We start from the raw sequence: 18,860 nt of genomic DNA, 5'->3' as shown, positions 1-18,860 counted from the left end.
AAATCACATTTTAAAAATCTCGACGATTAAATATTTAGCGCTTACGTTTTTGGTTTGACTTCGGATATTAGAATAAGACTTCGTTGGCTCATGAGTTGCCTTATATAGTACCTACTATTTGTTATTTCATTAAATTTCGTTTACCGAAAACATCTTCAAAACCGCTAGTCGAATTTAGTCTCACTTTACGGTAAGAAATTATTTTACCTCCTTTACCGACACGTATACTCATTAAAGCTCTTTGTCAGCGAATTCCTATGGGATGGGTTACGGTAAGAAATTATTTTACGTTCTTTTTGATGAGTGTATCCCCCACCGTAGATTTCAGAATACGTCGCACGGAGTCATGTGTAAGATGGGATAGCTTACTCTCCGTTCTAATTAACCGGTACAAACTCCACATGATTCACCGTCTAAATTTTATCTTATCAATCCCCGAAACATCTTCAAAACCGCTCGCCGAATATAGTCTCTCTTTTACGGCAAGAAATTCGATATACGTCCTTTCTCATGAGTGTACTCCCCCGTAGAATTCACAACTCCTCATATTGAGTCATGTATAAGGTGGGATAGTTCTCTCATTTATTACCTACTACTATTAGTTAACAAAATAAGGTGTGCAGTCATTACTTATTTCATTGGAAAATCACCGTTAACGGCAGTGCTATTTCTTGTGTTTAATAGTTTACAATGTAAACAAAGACGTCATTGTGTTGTTCTGTAGTAAGCGTGGTCTTTCATAAAGCATTATCTAATTAAATATTTCAATTATTTGGGTAGAAATGCCATTTTTTAATTAATACAATGGAGATATGGAAATAGCGGTAACGGAGAAAAGCACATGTGTAGTAAAGAACACGACTACACTGTTTTCTACCCTGATTTGAGCAAACGGTATCCTGAATTAACTAGCGCTAATGTTACCTATGTTGACGAGATAAACAAAGCATAAAATCATAGCATAATTACGACTTCGAAGTTAAGAACAGAGGATATGAGGCAACCTGGATGAGAAATAAATAAGGAGCACCGTGCTACGAATTACGCTAATTGTTTTTACCAAGGTTTAGTGAAATGAAATAGTTTAATTTACAAATTTAATGATAATTCTTACCTTAAGCGTTTTATATTTAAATAATATTAAGTTTTAGCAACTAAAAATACTAAAATTTGGCCAAATTACTTTCCTAAAGCTTCGCAAAGTTCATAAACGCTATTTAAGGCGACGATTTAAACTCTAGTATTTTGATGGCGTCGCCGACTCGCCGTGTCAACGTCACGGCGGCATTATTAAAGCCGTCTTATCGCGCTCTCTATGGGCCATTTCATCCAAAAAGCATTTTGAAGAAACTCTCAAATTAATATGAGGCAACTAAACGTTAAAATACGCCAATTTTTGGTCGCGCTGCTATTTTCTAGTAAATTAGTGTATCCATGATATAATATCGCAAATCGAGTTATGTTCAAAATGTTATCAAAATTAATACTTAAACTTAATTATTTTCCAAGAAAATCGCTTAGCGGAATGAGAAATGTTGTACCATTCATTTAAGACCATTCCCAAAACTAACAAACGTATAGTTTTTCTAACATCGGAATAACCGGAAGGTTTTTTTCAAAACTTTCCCATGTTATTTCTATGGGAAAAATTCCTGTTTTTCATAAAAAGGTGTGATTAATTTTATGGAAATGAAAACCACCCTTAGCAACTTTATTTTTTATAAGAAAAACTAATGGATGGATCTTTTTGAAATTTTAACCACACATAAAGGGCCCAAATTGTAGTTCTGTGGATGTTTTTCAAAACATTTAATATAATACCAAAAAAGTTACATCCAATCAAAAAACCACCCTTATACATGAAGTCTTATGTAAGAGAGCTACCGCTCTCTCAGAATTAACCTCTTCGCCGATACAAGAGCTTTCTCGTAACACTTTTATTAAAAGGCCATTTTCATCGAACTGCAAAATGTTTTCATAGCGCGTTTCACGGTCCTCGTTTTTTAAAATTCTGCCATCATCCCCCAAAGGAATATATGTTGTTTCGTGATAAAAAACTTCTTCGAAACTGTTGTGAAGCCTTTTTACTCCTAGAACTTGGACAAAATTCTCACCATCTACCAATCCAATTTCTTGCGCTTTCTTGGCGAAACTTTTGAAATCTTCAATAAGTAACGAGCGCCTTGCCTTGTAGGCCGAATATATTTGCCTTTTTAAATGGAATGTTTTTTTCCAGATAGCAACTGGCATTGGAGTTTGTGGGATGTAAATTTGGAACTTCGCTTTTTACGTGGATTAGCAACAGTTTTTGTCGTCATCAAACGTTCCGTGAGTCGCGTGACCAAAAACCGCTTGAAACTTTCGGCAGTCATCTTTTTATTTTTTGTTTTAAAAATTCCTTTGTTAAAGGAGATTTTTTAACATAATTCTTGATAGGTTTGGCACCCCCTTTTATTTGTCTTGAAGCGCCACCTATTTTAGGGGCCTGCAAAACCTTTTGAGTTTTTATTGAACTTGTCAATAAAGACTTGCGATTGAGTCCATCACTCGATTTTTTCTGTTATATAAAGAACATTAAATCATAAATTCTTATAAGTTCAAATTGTTCAAACTAGATGGCGCCTAGTAAGGTATAAAATCAATAAAGATTTACAGGTTTTTAGGATATAATAAGATAGGACGAACCTTACTAGTCATGTCATGTATTTTTCTATTAAGACTAAATAAACAGTATTAAACTTTCAAACTTGTACAATCGTTTATTGTAACATGGTATCAGATATCGCATCCTCGTCTTCACTTTTCAAGGGAGAGCGTGTGGTGTGGTAGTGTTAGTTTAGAACGCTTAAACCTTTTACTTTGACATATATTGCACAAACGAAGCCTTGGCTAGAAAGTCGGAACCACACCCGTCGTTGGAATGTCACTACATGAGGGAAATGCCGAGAATGATGAATCTTCTTCCATTATAGAAAGAGGGCCTATGACTGCTCCTCCATTTCAAATTACCCCTCCTGATTCATTACCAAATGCAGGAGATAAGCCTAAATGGATTAGGCGATTTGAAAGGTTTCGACAAGCCTCAGGACTTAGTCGTAGTGAAGAAAAGGAACAAGTCAACGCATTGATATACTTCATGGGACCACAAGCGGACGACATATTTGAATCATTCCAACTCGCACAAGAGGAAGAATCAGACTACAAGACAGTAAAGGATCGTTTTGAAGGCCACTTCGTGGTTCGAAGAAATCGTACTTTTGAACGCGCGAAATTTAACAATCGTCAACAACATGACGGTGAGACCATCGAAGACTAAATAACAGCTTTATACGCGTTATCGGAGCATTGCGAATATGGGGAAATGCGAGATGATCTCATGTGTGACAGATTAGTCGTTGGAATAAGGGATAAAGCCCTTTCGGAGCGTCTACAGCTTGACAAGGAGCTAACTTTAGAGGGCGCGATTAAAAAAGCGAGACAAAATGAGCAAGTTAAACTGCAACAACAAGAGTTATATCCTGAAAAGCAAGCACATAATCTGGACAGAATTCGCACCGTGAAACCTAATCAAAAACCTGTCCAGCAATACAAGAATAGAGCAAAGGGTCCTGTTCATTCTCAGGCTCCGCTAAAGCCTTTCTGGAAAAATGAGCCAACTGTACCACAACAGTATAGTCAGCAAGAAGGTTGCAAACGATGTGGACATGGAAGATTTCATCCTCGTGAGAGATGCCCAGCCACAAATGCAATTTGTCACAAGTGTCGTAGAAGAGGCCATTTTGCCAAGAAATGTCTAAATAACTCCATTAGGGAAGTTACAAGTGAAGAAACGAGAGCTGATGTTTTTTTGGGTTCGGTGGAGAACTGTCCTACTAAACCTTGGTATGTGACAGTGAAGATTAACAAACAGAGACTCAAATTCAAAGTAGACACAGGCGCTGATGTGAGCGTCCTTCCTGAAGCCACTTTTCGAGCAATGCACATACCAGAAAGCCTACAGAAAACCGATCGTACCTTATATGGTCCAAGTCCTAGAAGAATAGAATGCATGGGTCAAATATCGGCGAGAGTAGCATATCGGGATATTGAGATCACTGAGAAGATCTACATAATACCTAACTTAGAAACTCCTTTGTTGGGATTACATGCGTGTGAAAAATTACAAATTGTTGCGAGAGTCGATAGCATGGAGGAAGTCAATAAGAAGAACGTCCCTATTGTGGATGATTATCCTCAGCTCATCAATGGTCTTGGAAAGTTACGCCAACCATTTACCATAAAACCGACACCAAATGCGAATCCTTCAGCATTACATACTCCGAGAAGAGTGCCTCTCCCCTTAATGCAGCAAACGAAAGAAGAGTTACATCGCATGGTAAAAGAGGGCATTATAACACCGATAGACGAGCCCACGGATTTCTGCGCTCCTATGGTCATCGTCCCTAAACCTAACAAACGAATCCGGATTTGTGTCGATCTGACGGACTTAAACAAATATGTTAAGCGAGAGCGGTTCCAGTTGCCGTCAGTCGATCATACATAGGGACAATTGGCAGGTGCAAAATATTTCTCGAAACTCGATGCCAACAGTGGTTACTGGCAGGTACCGTTGGATCCCAAATCAGCTAAACTAACTACTTTCATCACGCCATTTGGAAGATATTACTTCAATAGGATGCCCTTTGGTCTGAGCTCAGCGTCCGAGCGTTATCAGAGAGAAATAAGCTTATGCATAGAAGGTATCACGGGCACGGTTAATCTACAGGATGACATCCTGGTATGGGGTTGTACCAAGAAGGAACATGACGAGCGGCTAAAGTAGGTTTTCCATCGTTTATACAAAGCCGGGATTACATTATCCCGAGACAAGTGCGAGTTTTCAGTAAAACGGGTCAAGTTTCTAGGACATGTACTGGATGAAACAGGCATACATCCAGATGAATCGAAAATTGAAGCCATAAAGAAGTTGCCGCCGCCAGAAACCCTTACAGACCTAAAACGATTCTTAGGCATGGTTTATTACCTTGCTAAGTTTGTTCCGAACTTGTCTAGCGTACTCAAGCCTTTACATGACTCTGAAAGAGCTGCTTTTTTTATATAGTACCTTTGCATTTCGTCTTGTTGTTTTTGAGACTTTTTCGAAACCTTATTCATTGGAGCCCTAGTTTCAGCTAGTAACGCTCTTGCAGATTGTTTTTTCAAGAGGTTTTTTTCCTCTTAGCTTTTTCTCAAAAAACCATTTCCAGTTTTTATAAGCAACAGAAATAGTTCGTAATTTTGAGTTACAATGATGTTTCGGAGCCAAAAGAAAGTCTAATTCCAAGTGACTACAGATATATTTTTGCAAAGCCACAGGTCTTTTTGCCAGTGACAGAAGGTCTATTTGAAAGCCACAGAAAGTTCAATTTGAAAGCCACAGAAAGTTCAATTTGAAAGCCACAGAAAGTTCAATTTGAAAGCCACAGAAAGTTCAATTTGAAAGCCACAGAAAGGTATATTTGTAAGCCACAGAAAGGTATATTTGTAAGCCACAGAAAGGTCTATTTGTAAGCCACAAAAGGTCTATTTGAAAGCCACAGAAAGGTCTATTTTTAAGCCACAAAAGGTCTATTTGAAAGCCACAGAAAGATCTATTTGTAAGCCACAGAAAGGTCTATTTGTAAGCCACAGAAAGGTCTATTTGTAAGCCACAGAAAGGTCTATTTTTAAGCCACAAAAGGTCTATTTCTAAGCCACAAAAAGGTCTTCGCCGTAACGGCCTGGTCTGGATAACAAATGGTTTCCGTTAGTGTCAGAATGTCACACAAAAAGAAAAGGAAAAAAGGATACAACACAAACAAAGAAGAGAACAGAAAAGAATATATATATATATTGACGCAGGTGGGTCCGTCCGTAGTTTGGCAATGCTTATATTCGTGACGAAGACCACAGTAGGCACAAATTGGATGCGGCAGTCACATTTATTACGGACGTGACCAAAAACTTGGCAACGGTAGCAACGAAGCACATTGAAGCGTTTTTGTACAGCCAACGCACGAAACCGACATGGAGATAACCATCGCTGATAATGGTATGAGAGACTCGGGCAGCAGCGGAGATGGTGCAGCAAGTGGTATTATTTCTCGTTTTAAATTTTTTTAGAACCGTTATATCTTCTGGGGAGCCGGTTTTGAGCTAAAATATGCTCCTGGATAGTATCAAAATCGTGGGATTCGTCAATGTTAGAGATGATTAGGAGGGGGTGCCGGGGTTTGGCAGAGTCGTATGTTAGCGCATCCGAGAGAGCGGGGGTTTCGTCGACGAATTTGCGAAGCGTGTCTAGATCGGTTATTGTGTGTGTCGCAGTTGACGCAGGTGGGGTGAGGAGATTGCGGGGGAGGAACAGGGATTGGTGTAGCAGGTGTCAAAGCGCGAAGAGATAACAGTTTGTCAATGAGGGATTCTCTTTCGATAAGGGCGCCTTCCTGTCGGGCGAGTGCAACTTTTAGAGAAATAACCAGGTCACTTGTCGCAGACCATGTTTCTTATAGAGAAGTTTGTTGTGCGACTACCAATAAGCCTTTGTTGGTAGCAGATCGGGCGTTTATAAACGTAACAACACGGATGGAAAGTCGGTAAAAGCGGCCATGGCTGTGTGGGAATGCGACGGAGTGGGTTTTAATTGTGGTTGTGACATAAGTACTCGTATTAAGCGAGGTGGCGGTATTGAATCACGGGGAGGCAATATCCTGGTAAAAAAGTATCCGGAACCGTATTGTTGAGCATTTCCATGTTAGGTTTTTAGGCAATGTTTGGATAAAGCCTAATAAGTCCAAAAAAGACGGATAAGAAGAAAAAAGTTAATATCTGGGAACTGAGGGATACATCCGCGCGGTCGAGGGCCCGAAGGGGGCCATGAATAAAAATTGCGTTACTGCAAAAATGTCCGTAACTTCGCGAAAATGACGGGCAGAGACTCGAAAACGGTCTCAAACTTAAGATCGGCACGTGTTGCAAAATATACGACCCATAGTAGAAGGCCAACCGAGCCCTAGTCGCGTGAAACAACGGAGAAGAGAATTAACATCACTCAGAAAATAATTGTATAAGACTAACCAGTAAGGTCGTAAACAAAAGAGCGTCAAAAGTAACATTAGCAACGACCGTAACCGCGAGTAAGACCGATGGAATCTTTTTAACGGGCTTTCGCAGGATGTTCGATGAGCACTTAAAACGAGCAGACGGAGGTGACGGACGAATTGTAGGCCCTCATTCGCCACAGAATTCGCTTTAGCGAATGCACCAGGTGGATATAGGTATGTAGCTTAAAGCATGGTTTTCACTTGGCGTAAATCACTACTTTTCGCCCGACGTCAAGCGACAACCGAAAAAAAACCTAGTTACGCTGGACAGAAATTACGTTGAGTGTGGCGATATTAGCTTTCTATTTTTTCGGCCGCGTTCAACGTTAACGCTCTGCGCGAGCCAATCAGAAATAAGCTAGAGTCGTGACGTCATTTTCGCCCATGCGTGTTCGGAAGAGGCCGTCTGCGGTCCGCCATCTTTTTATTTATTTCGATCCTAATCGAGTCAGTTACTTGTACAAATCCCTGAAAATACTGAAGTTCAATGCTGAAAGGGTTATTGAAGAATTTAGGAACAATACAAATCTGTATGATAATAGAAACAAAGATTGCAACAAAAAAAAGACAATAGATGGACCTCAATTAGTGCAGTGTTGAGTTTATCTGTTAAGCCTTGGTTCCATTATTTGCGGGAACTATGCTAGGTGAAAACGCTATAACGCTGGGCGACAACGTAAAAAGCAAATCTGACGTTTGACGTCCAGCTGCAAAGTAGTTTTTTTTCGGTCAAGTGAAAACCATGCTTAACGCTACGGCATTCCAAGAATAAAAAGTTTATAATGATTTATCTTTGAAAAGGCTGGTCAGAGAGGAGCCTTTTTAATGATTTATCTTTGAAAAAGCTGGTCAGAGAGGAGCCACTGAGGCCAATAACAGTAGTTTCCCGCGTGTCGATGTTTGAAGGCATGTTCAGAGGGATCTTGCAGAAGAAGATAACGGATGTAATTCGTGTTCTTTGCAACCACGGGAATCCCTTGGACAAGCGCCCTGATTGAAAATAGGGTATCAGCTTAACGCTATTGGTTGATTTAAATATTGCAATTTCTTGGTAAAAAATCCACGTACAACTGCTCGGACGATCGCAAAAAGAAAAAGGCACGTTCCGATAAGGGAAGTAACGGAAAACAGTACTCAAAAATACCGAAAAACAATTAAATTAACGGAAATCTCGGAGAGCGCCAAAAACGCGACTTAAGCAGACGACGCTTAAGAGAGTCATAGTTACTCCCGCCATTTACCCGCGCTTGGTTGAATTTCTTCACTTTGACATTCAGAGCACTGGGCAGAAATCTCATTGCGTCAACACCGATCAACGGCCATCGCAAAGCTTTGTTTTAATTAGACATTCAGATTCTAGATTTATTACTCCACTATGTCGTTTTCACATAATGGGGATATGCTAGGCTCATCATGGTCCCAGCTATCAGCCAAACCACAGACGAGGGAAGGGAAAAACCTTTACAACGGATTAAAAAACCATTCGAGCTTGACTCTAGTTAATGTTCTAAGTGTCAATTGAATACAACTGTGTGAGATGGTGCATTAAATTTCTGATATCCCCTATAATTGTTTCATGTTGTTATTGAGGAACGACAGCAATTACTTTAAAACTATTTAGTTTATTGTGCAGGACGACAGTGAGAGTACACGCGGTTAGGTACAGTGCTTTTATAGATAATGTAAAAAACTAATCGTTCGTTCAATTAAAAAACATCTATCGATAAAACAGAGACTAAAGTAATAGAGTAATGAAACCAAAGGTCTTTAAAAAGTTCAGAGTTAGTTACAACATTGCATTTGCTAGATAATTTTTAATCCTATCTGGCCTACCTGGTTGGTTAGAGAAAAACCCAGCGCATTGTGTACAATCAAGTAAGTAGTGCAGGGCATCTGCCTCAGCCTGACCACAGAAATAAGAATCATCTTCGCAACGACCAAACCTACTTAGATATTTTGCGAATTGGCGGTGTCCACTCTTAATTTGGCTCACAAAATGGTCAGGGACGTTCGAGCTTTCGCTAAAACTTTTCCTAAACTGGAAATTATTCGTTCTCTTTTCCGAGAGCGTCCAATCGGACTGCCATTGATCCAGGAAAAATGAATGTAAATAAATATTATTTAATTTTTGACATAGAGTAACCTATTTCTACCTCTATGTTTTCCCTAGTACATGCTTCTTTTGCGAGGGCATCTGCTCTTTCATTCCCGAGGATCCCACTATGGGCTTTAACCCAAGAGATATTATAAAAAAATGTCTAGGTTTGGACCAAGGCCGAAAAAACAAACTATATGTGTGAGTTTTATCATTTGACTGAAGTTCAGATATTGCAATTATTTTAGTTATTTTTATCCGTTTAATCCTTAATCAATATTAAATTCAATCAACTGATTTTACTGTTAATCGATCCATTCCTCTGAATTAATTGAAAAATTACATATCTGCGCTTTTTCAAGAACAATTACATTTTCCGAGGTATCAACATAGAATATTTGAAATATTCTATTGACTTTCTAAAAAAAGCAAGTCAACTTAGACATAATTCATTAGGAAAATGTAAATATTTCGTAGTGGATTCCAAACAAGGGTGTTGCACGAATTTATACATGTAATTTATTTAATCGAAATGCTTGTGCTACATTTCTATTGTCGCCTCTATGAAGAAAAGATTGCACTGCAATTTCCCTCTCCGTGCCTTAGAATTTCTTGTTCATAACTCATTCTTCAATTGAAACGTCACCACCCCTTTCTACATTGTTGTCGCTACTTGTACACCTGTTACGTATTACGTGTAATCATTTCAGTACGCGTAAAAACCATTTCGGAAAACACACAGGGCGAGGCCACCATTGGGGTATTCTCCCTCACACCAAGGGTCACCGCCAGACGGTGCCAAAGTTCACTACAGGCAAGAGGCTAGGCAACTCTCACTGCCTATAGCGGTGCTCTACGCAAGAGAGAGAGAGAAAAGACCTCAGTGGTGGCATCAACCCTGTGTTTTAATTATCTGTATCTAATTTCCAAAATGGTCCAACAAGATGAAAAGTGGTGCTGAGGGTGGGGGCTTACAGAGTTTTCTCCAAAATTTATGTCTATTTTTAAAGGGAGCGAACTCCTCTAAATCGCTCAAGGGGATGGCGAGAAACGGGTGTATTACCACGTGTAATAAACTATACTTACAGAGAGACAGAGAGATTAATAAATATTAAATAATATAAAAAAATAAAATTATTGAACTTACCAGTTACAGTTACGGGCCATTGGTACTTCGTCGGAAGGGGTTGACTTTTTTCGATGCTCCTTCGGATTTGGGTTCTCAGTGTGAAATGATGTTTTACTATAAGCCTAATAGCGCTTTTATAATATTGCTAGGATGGGGGAGGCTCATAAGTTCATGATAAACGGACCCTTTAACTAACTTAAACCTTTTACGAAAAAATAAGGGGGAAGGGCACCCGAGTGAGGGTCTTCTTCTAGAAGTTTATGTTCAAAATGGGGTTGGCATACTCTTAATATTTTTAAATAGACCGTTATGAGCCGCTAGACTAACACGCGCGTTCTTTTTGAAAATGGAAGAGATGTTGATTTTTACAATCCTAATGTATTGGTGGGGAAAATAAATTGTTGGTTTGTACAGGATGGATTTTAGCGCTATTAGGGGTAAAGAATTATATCAAAGACAGTGTAACCGTAAAGTTTAAATGTAGGAAAGGGGGCCTAATTTCACGGCTCACAAAGAAATTAAACTAAAACTAGAACTAAGAAGTTCCCAGGTTACCCGTTTAAAGGACTTATTGTCCATGACTAGCTATATTTACCAGGTAGTCCATTCTTGAAAGAATAACGCAGTACGTGATAGAAATAATAATACTGATTTTTATTAATGAAACAAAACGCGTCTGCACTTGATCGCGAGTTCAAAAAACTGACTGCAACTGACAACTGACTTTTTACAGATTGTAGGCGGGGGTTTTTATCCCCGCGAAAAATGTTTTTTGAGAGTTTGAACTGCAGTGGCGCTTAAGACGCCACTCCGGGACTATTTGACATTATTTAGTATAAAAATACAAAATGAGTTTAGCAGACGACGCGGTTTTTCTCCCGGGAAGGAAGTGCTGGCTGTGAACGGTTACATCCTCCCCCCAAAGAAAAGTCGTCTGCTGCAAGGAGAGTTGAACCCGTGTGTGTTAGGCGGCGCAGACTCGGCGCCACCTTTCTTTGTCCTGTGTCTTCGGCGGGCCTTGTACGCCTCGCAGTGTACCTTTCATCAAGGACCATGTGCGGTGGAGTAGTCTTGGGCCTCACCGAGGGTTCCACGGGAAACGGTGTTACTGATGCTGAATACCCTTGCATAGATACTTGTCAATGAGCGTCCCGTACAGTCTCCCATGGCTCTCGCGAGATTGCTTGACGCGAAAAGTTAAAATCACGAGAAGTCACATCTGTGATTGCATGCACGCGTAAATATTGTTCTACGTCTGCGCGAGTCCAATTGTCTTATGCGGATAATTCGCTGGAGGGTGATAATTTATGTCCATGTCAGGACCTCCAGGCTCTTGATTCTCCCTCAGTAAAATCTCACGTTTCCATCCTTTACGGAAAGGATTGACAAATCTCATAGGATTGAGGGGAACAGGGTTGGACAATTCCGCTTCGTCTTCCTCAGATTCAGAGTAAGAACTGGAATCGTCAGGGTGAGATAGAGAAGAGGGTAGAGGGAGAGACTTCTCCCTCGAGCTCCTATCAGGAAAAGAAGGAGGAGAAAGGTCTGGCGGTATCAGATTCACTCGGAAAACCGCTGGATGATCTGAGAATAAGGCGAATGAGTCTGGCTCAGATTCCTCAGGTAGATCTTTTTCTTCTTCCGAGGGGAAATAAGAGGATCCATCATTGGATGAAGATGAGGTTTGATTGCTCCTCGTTTCTTCTCCAGACGACTCGGTCTGCGCTTCTTGGTCTCTCAACAATCGTTGCCTTCGTTCTCGTCGAGTCTCACGACGTTCGTCACCAGTACTGACTCCAGCGTCCCGAAGTACAGGTTTAGACTGTGACGAGGTAGAACTTGAAGACGAACTACTTGAAGTTGAGGATGACTGGCTTCCGTCCGGTTGGCAGACATCTTTGTTTGACCAATACAGCTTTAAATGAGCGATATTCTCGATTCCTTTCTTTTCTCCAGTCTCTGGGTCTTCTAATTGATATCGCAATCGGTCTATCTTTTTTGCGATTTTGTAGGGACCATCCCATTTGGGACATAACTTAGCGGCGACATCACGTGCCGCTTGAGACAAGGGATGCGTCTCCTTCCAGACAAGCGCACCAACGGGAAATTCAATCCCTTCCCGCCTTTGATCGTAGTAGCGTTTCTGGTGTGCTTGCGCTTTCTTGGCAAGTTCTTTAGACAAAGCAAGTTGCTTCGCTAAAGCTGAGAGCGATGCGGACCTTTCAACAAAGTCCGCTAGTGGCATACCCACGTCCAAGTCCCAGGGAAAGTCTTCCTTCTGTGTAGGACTAAGTGTAGGCGACGCGACAGCTTGTTCAACATCCTCTATAATCTGAGGTGTTTGGGTTGTCAACCCAGTGATTATGCATGAATTTAAACGTTGTTCCGTAAATCTGACAAGTTTTTGTACCAAAATCCAAAATGGCACGATATTTATACTGGAAACTTTTGGCCAGAAAAAAATCTTTCGGTAGTGAGGGAACTACGTGAAATTCCTGCGTTAGTTTCAAATGTCCGAAGCGGAAATTTACTCGCGCGCGTCCCTTTGTGAAGGTATAACGTCCATCGCCTAACACTATACATTAAGTCTCTTCTTCTTCCGGAAGTACCAAGTCTGGTTTTAAAGTTCTGACTAAATTACGCCACAGATATAAGCTGATAAAACCAGCATCAGCGCCTGAATCTAGTCTAGTCGCGAAAGTTCCAAGCGAATACACGGCTTCTATGGCCACGGGAGGATCAACCTCGCAGCGACGCACATACATAGAGCCAAATTCCATATGGGGCTTTACTTTCTTCGCGCGGCGGGAAGACGATCCCCTTTTTGTCTTTCCGCTTTCGCGTTTTTTGAAGCTTGCTGCTGCGCCACTGCATTCTACGTGACTTAAATCATTTTGCTCTGTCTTAACCTGTGTAGGAATCTTTGGTCTATTGGTATTTCTTGCTTTAGGTGTCGCAACCTTTGATTTCGCACCTCCCCCGGCGGTTTAGTCAAAACCGCAGCTGTGGGGGAATTTCTTCTCCCACTCGATTCGCGCAGCGTAGGCTTTGCCCTTTCGGTAGGATACAATGAGCTAGAGGGGGTATGTTTTATTTTATTTGTCCATTAGTTATTTCTGAACATTTTTCGCTTTAATGATTACAAACTGTTGTGAACGTAGTTGTTTATGTCTAAATAACTTAGGTTCTTCAGTTCTTCTGTGTTATTTTTAAAAACGTGTAAACATTCCGATTTGTAAGGCGCGCTTTAACGTTTTGAGCACTTTTCTAATAGCGCTGATACACATTCTTTTTCTATTGACGTCCATCGCCGAGGCTCACCTAGAAAAACAGAACGGTTATCTGTTGTGATATGATTTATTTTCTATAAATTTAATATTCGAGCAGAAACTGGGTAATTTTGACACATTTTTAACTAAGATTGAATAGGATTATAATGAATTTGTTTTGAAATTTAACTGTAAAATTAATGAGCTAGGTCAAATTGTAACGATCATTAAATATTCGCCCCTTTAGTCTACATGTTTTCCTCAAGGACGATGTTCAACTCTAATTTCATGCTCTTCCTGCTACGTGAGTTAAAACTTTGTACTGGCGTTTTTGTTAAGATCCGATATCATTGGCCGTTACTTGGGCGTTACGTGTCCTTTCTGAAATGTTCATCGGTATAGAAACTATTCCTAAATTCAACTTGTTTAAGGTTGATTTAGTCCGTTTCAATCTATTTCTGATTCACCTACCTTGGCAATTTTTCCCATAAAAAAGCGAAACCGAAAATGAATATTGGTTTTGGACTTAATACATAAAATGTAACAAAGAAATCAAAGGAAAGTTTCGCATCATCAATAAAAAGTGACGTATTAAGAATTACTAAATGTGATATTATTCATCTAGATGTAGCGGTCATTAAATATTCGCCCCTTTAATCAACTTGACTTAATCAAGAACGAGGTAATTTCCCGTGTCGCTTTTGCGACCGCTCGTTTGCGTATAAAATCTGACGAGTTCATGAGAAGTCAAACCCTGAGCACGATTCGTTATTTCAATCCACCTTTAATAAAACGCAATGGTCTAATGAGGAGGATTATATCCTGGCTTCAGCAGAACATAAGATGGGGCACCTCTACAAAAAGTAACTGAAATGCTACAAAATGTTGAAGTCTCGGGCCGATTACTCAATGCGAAGCAAACTCGCAGAAAAAATGCAGCCTAAACAGCTGTTCTGGAGCTCTTAAAGCGAGTCTAGATCATTAGGCTCCAATGGACACTTTTAGATAAGCTAACGGAACCGGCTCCAAGCGTGTTCGCGCGCTTGCAGCTTCGATGTTGCAGGAAGAACAACGGGAAATATAAGGAACGGTGCAATTTTCCGCCAAAAAAGGCCAGTATCTTTTAACCGTCAAGAGGGCGAATAAAGAAGCGATGGGTTTGTCATGGATGCGAATCGTTAAAGACAAAAGCGACGTGATGCTCGACGAGCACAATATAAGAGATACCAGGGACTATTTAAGAGCAATCGTAAAAAGCCATCGTCAGAGATTTTCTCAAACTTCGACGAGATCCAGGTGAAGTCCACCCTGGAAGATATAAACGCAACGTTTACGGACCTCTTCTCTAAATCATCGAAGATCGATAACGCTTTGTTTAAGGCGCGGGATAGATTGTGCAACACATACTACCCTATCGCTGTTGAAGACCTTAAAACAGCCTTACGGTTTAGGAGTTACTCGTCGCCGGGTCTTGATGGCGTGACCCTACTTAATCTGAAGCAAATTGATGCCTTTTTGTTGGCCCTCATACTTAACATATTTCTTTTCAGACAGGACTTGCCATCTTGTATGAAAGAATCTCGTACAGTTTTCTTACCTAAAAAAGGAAACTTGTCTAAGGCAACTAACTGGAGACCTATCACCATCGCACCGATTTTCATCAGAGTGTTTCACGGCATCCTGAGTCGACGCCTACTAAAGGCTATCGATCTCCACCCTGAGAAGCAGGCCTTCATTCCTGACGACGGTATTAGCGGGAATACCCTTGCTCTAAACTATGCTATCCACGAGGCATAAAGTCGGCAGAAAAACCTCTTTGTGGGATCTATTGATGTCTAAAAGGCCTTCGATAGTGTGTCGTTATCCGTTCTCTGCGAGTCGCTGGTATTGAAGAAGAGATGGTACTGTACATCTCCACCAGCTATAAAGGGTGCTCTACCGTCATATTTTGCGCAGGTTTGAAGACCGATCGTGTGCACGTTACCAATGGATTCAAGTCTCCAGTTTTGTTTAACGCCGTTATGGACGAACTCCTCAATGACTTTCCCTAGGTGGGCTTTAACATTATCAATGAACCATTTATCATCTTGTGCTTTGCAGATGATATAATCTTGATGGCGAGCTCTCGGGCGGGAATGAATTGCCTCTTGAGCTCACTTTTGACCTTTCTCGATTCGCTTGGTTTGCACGCAAAACCGCTTAAGTGTGCAACACTTTCATTATTCAAGGTGGGCAAACGCAAAAAGATCGTCAGTAGGGCTAACATAACGTTCACGTTAAATGGCATGGACAAATCTAGGATAGAACCGGTCACGTTACTGACTTAAGGAAAAGTGCGGTTACATTGCAAGAAGTTCTTTCAAGATCTCGAACTGAAACCGTATCAAAAATACGCATGTTAAAGGACTTTCTGATTCCAAAATACATAATCTCATTAAGTAAGATCTGTAAACAAGACTGACAATCTCTGGATAACAAAATTTGGGGTTTCGTTCGTCGAAACTTGCGGCTTCAGCACAACTCCTCCTTGGGGTTTTCTACGCCATCGTAAGGGATGAAGTCTTGGGTCTGGTTTCGTGTGCTACTCGCGCACCTCTGTTTGCTCTAAAAATGATTGAGAACCCTTGAAAATCTACATCGCTGGTCTTACAGAGCCTGTATTGAAGTTCAACCTTACCAAGCATTTTTGGGAGTGTTACACCTATCCCCGATGGCGTAAAGGAGTATTGGAGCGTCAAACTGTATGAAGTAGTATATGGCACTGGCTTGTTGCAAGGCAAAAACTGTCCCATCTCAAACTCTTTGCTTATAGAGCTTGACCGTGAGAGTGATGCTCGCAGATTCTCTAACCTTGTAAAGATTAGGCTAACTTACTACCTTGTAAAGGTGCACCCTCTAATTTAAGCAATAAATTTTGCCGTAAAGAATGCAATAGAATCAAATCCTTGTCGCATGTCTCTGAAGCTTGTAGGGCGAGTCATGCGGCACGAACCGTTCGGCACGATAAAATCGTTAACCTAATTTACTCGGGGGTGAAGAGTTTTCTCGTTAAAATCTTTAAAGAGAACATCTTTCACTTACCTGATGGTTTCGATCTTAAACCCGATTTCCTGTTTGACCAGGGGACTAAAATATTATATAAAATTAAACCTCAGGGAGTCTCTCCATATCAATAAAAATGAACACAAAAACATGCTTAAATAAAGACAATGACCCTGCCAGCTATCTAACTGAACTTTGGTATGAAGTTGAAATGATAAATTAGACGAGGGAGGGGGGCCTACGTAGTCGAAAATTAACGCATAGAAACAGAAACCAGGCCAGACCTGAGGATGCCTCTGAACAGAGACGAAACTTGTCGTTGTTCGTTTAGATAGAAAACGTTTTTATAAATTTATAAATAAATTTTTATTGTGTGAATTAACGTGGTTTTAGTTAGTTTTTCAATTGTACTAAAATAATCGTTGTCAATGTTACTATCACTTGGGAGACACCGAAGAATATGAAATGCCATTTGAAAAAGAAAGGCCAGCAAATACGACCGCCAAGACTTTCGAAACATTTCAACCAGGTTCCCTAACAGACAAATTAAATTTATGGGCTTCGTTATTAATGCAAGATGTGTTTGGTGCGACCTTAATAACTCCCCTTGTGAGGTTTTGGAACTGGGTGAGAGATGGGGGAGAATGCAGCGGCGCCGATAGCAATTTTTTCCAGGGGGACTGGGGCTCATGATTTGTGATTTTGGAAATAACGGCTGTTAATTTTTTATCATAATTGCATATAATTAAAGATTGTTTTGAAGTAGTGGGCATCAACTTAAAATAATAAATGAAAAACGCTGATAAATTCTCATTGACGCCAGGTGGGGTGCTTCTTTTATACATTCCAATGATATTATGCTATGGGTAATTAAATGTGAACATTGGACATTTTAAGGCACTCAAGGAGAACAAAATACAAGTTTTTGCCAAAAATTGATGCTTTATTTATTTGTTTTATGGAATGTATTTTTCCTAATTTCGCTTTTATCGATAAAATTATTCACTAGAATATTAAGGGGAATAATGTCAGCCAAACCTTTATAAATATGTAGTATAGCCAAGTTGTTTAACCTCAGTTGGCCCACAGTGTTTCGTAAATATGTTTTAACCTTTTTAAAGCGCTAAAAGATCTCTCTGCAGTGGGTGAGCTTACCGGTAACGTTAGCAAAATTCTTAAAAGCTTAGCTAGTTCTGGTAGCATGGTCTTAAGCGATAAGCGCTCAAATAAAAACGAAATGACATCAGCTACATGACAAAGCGTCTTTTTTTGAGACCTCGCAGCATCCAGAAGCATGTCTCTGTGTAACAACAGGCGGTTTTTGTCAAAGTCCGATCCGTAGAAATTTGTTATTGTATCTACGGGAGCTGTTTGATTTCCAATGATGAATTTCTCAATCGCTTCCAGATGGTTCAAAACTTCGGGATGAAATCCTTCTTCCAAACTTGTGATGGTACGGTCCAGGACTTCATAGTATTCTTTTCTGAAAGCTTCCTTTGGCGTGCTAAATGTCGTAGCTGTACTTCCACTGTCGAATCGTTTCGGTAACGTCCTTTGGCGGGAACCACCTCCTGCACTTTGCGGAATTCTGTTAAGGATAAATACTTATTTAACTGCGAATTCTGCGATATCGATAAAATGAAAGGATTTTAACAATGCACTTATAAAAATTCTTACGCGACTTCGTGGCTATTGGCAGACGTGCAAGTGGAAGTCCATAAATCGTCAAACCCACCCTGTCGTTTTTGTTTCAGAATTCTGTGAATATAATCAATCTTCGAACGAGCTTCTTTGTAGTTTAAGTTAACTTTTTGCAATTCGCCATTTAAAACTTCCACACGCTCAAAAACTGATATTATCGTTTTCAAATAAAACAAAAAGTTAAATTTCTTCATGCCTTTCAAAAATCCCGAAGCTTTAAAACCAGCATCACTTGTCTCAGTTTTAGATGTGGTTTCAAAAAATTCAATAAGTATCCAATAATTTTCTAATAGTTTTTTCACTGAATTGACTCGAACCATGAATTTATTTATTAACATGAATATATATCTGCATTGACTAGTTAAACTACATATTCAGGGATGGGAGGGGCTTAGTTTGAGTGACGTCAGAGAATTTCCGGCGGTTTGTTTTTAAAGCTAAAGCTCTTGTCACGCGGAAGGCTAATTATGCTTGTAAATTGATCAACTACCGCATTAATTTAA

Source organism: Phalangium opilio, unplaced genomic scaffold (assembly GCF_054372755.1).
Source record: "Phalangium opilio isolate 3A_F unplaced genomic scaffold, DU_Popi_V2 ptg000246l_1, whole genome shotgun sequence".
NCBI lineage: Eukaryota > Metazoa > Arthropoda > Arachnida > Opiliones > Phalangiidae > Phalangium > Phalangium opilio.
Note: the sequence above shows the minus strand (reverse complement) of the source record.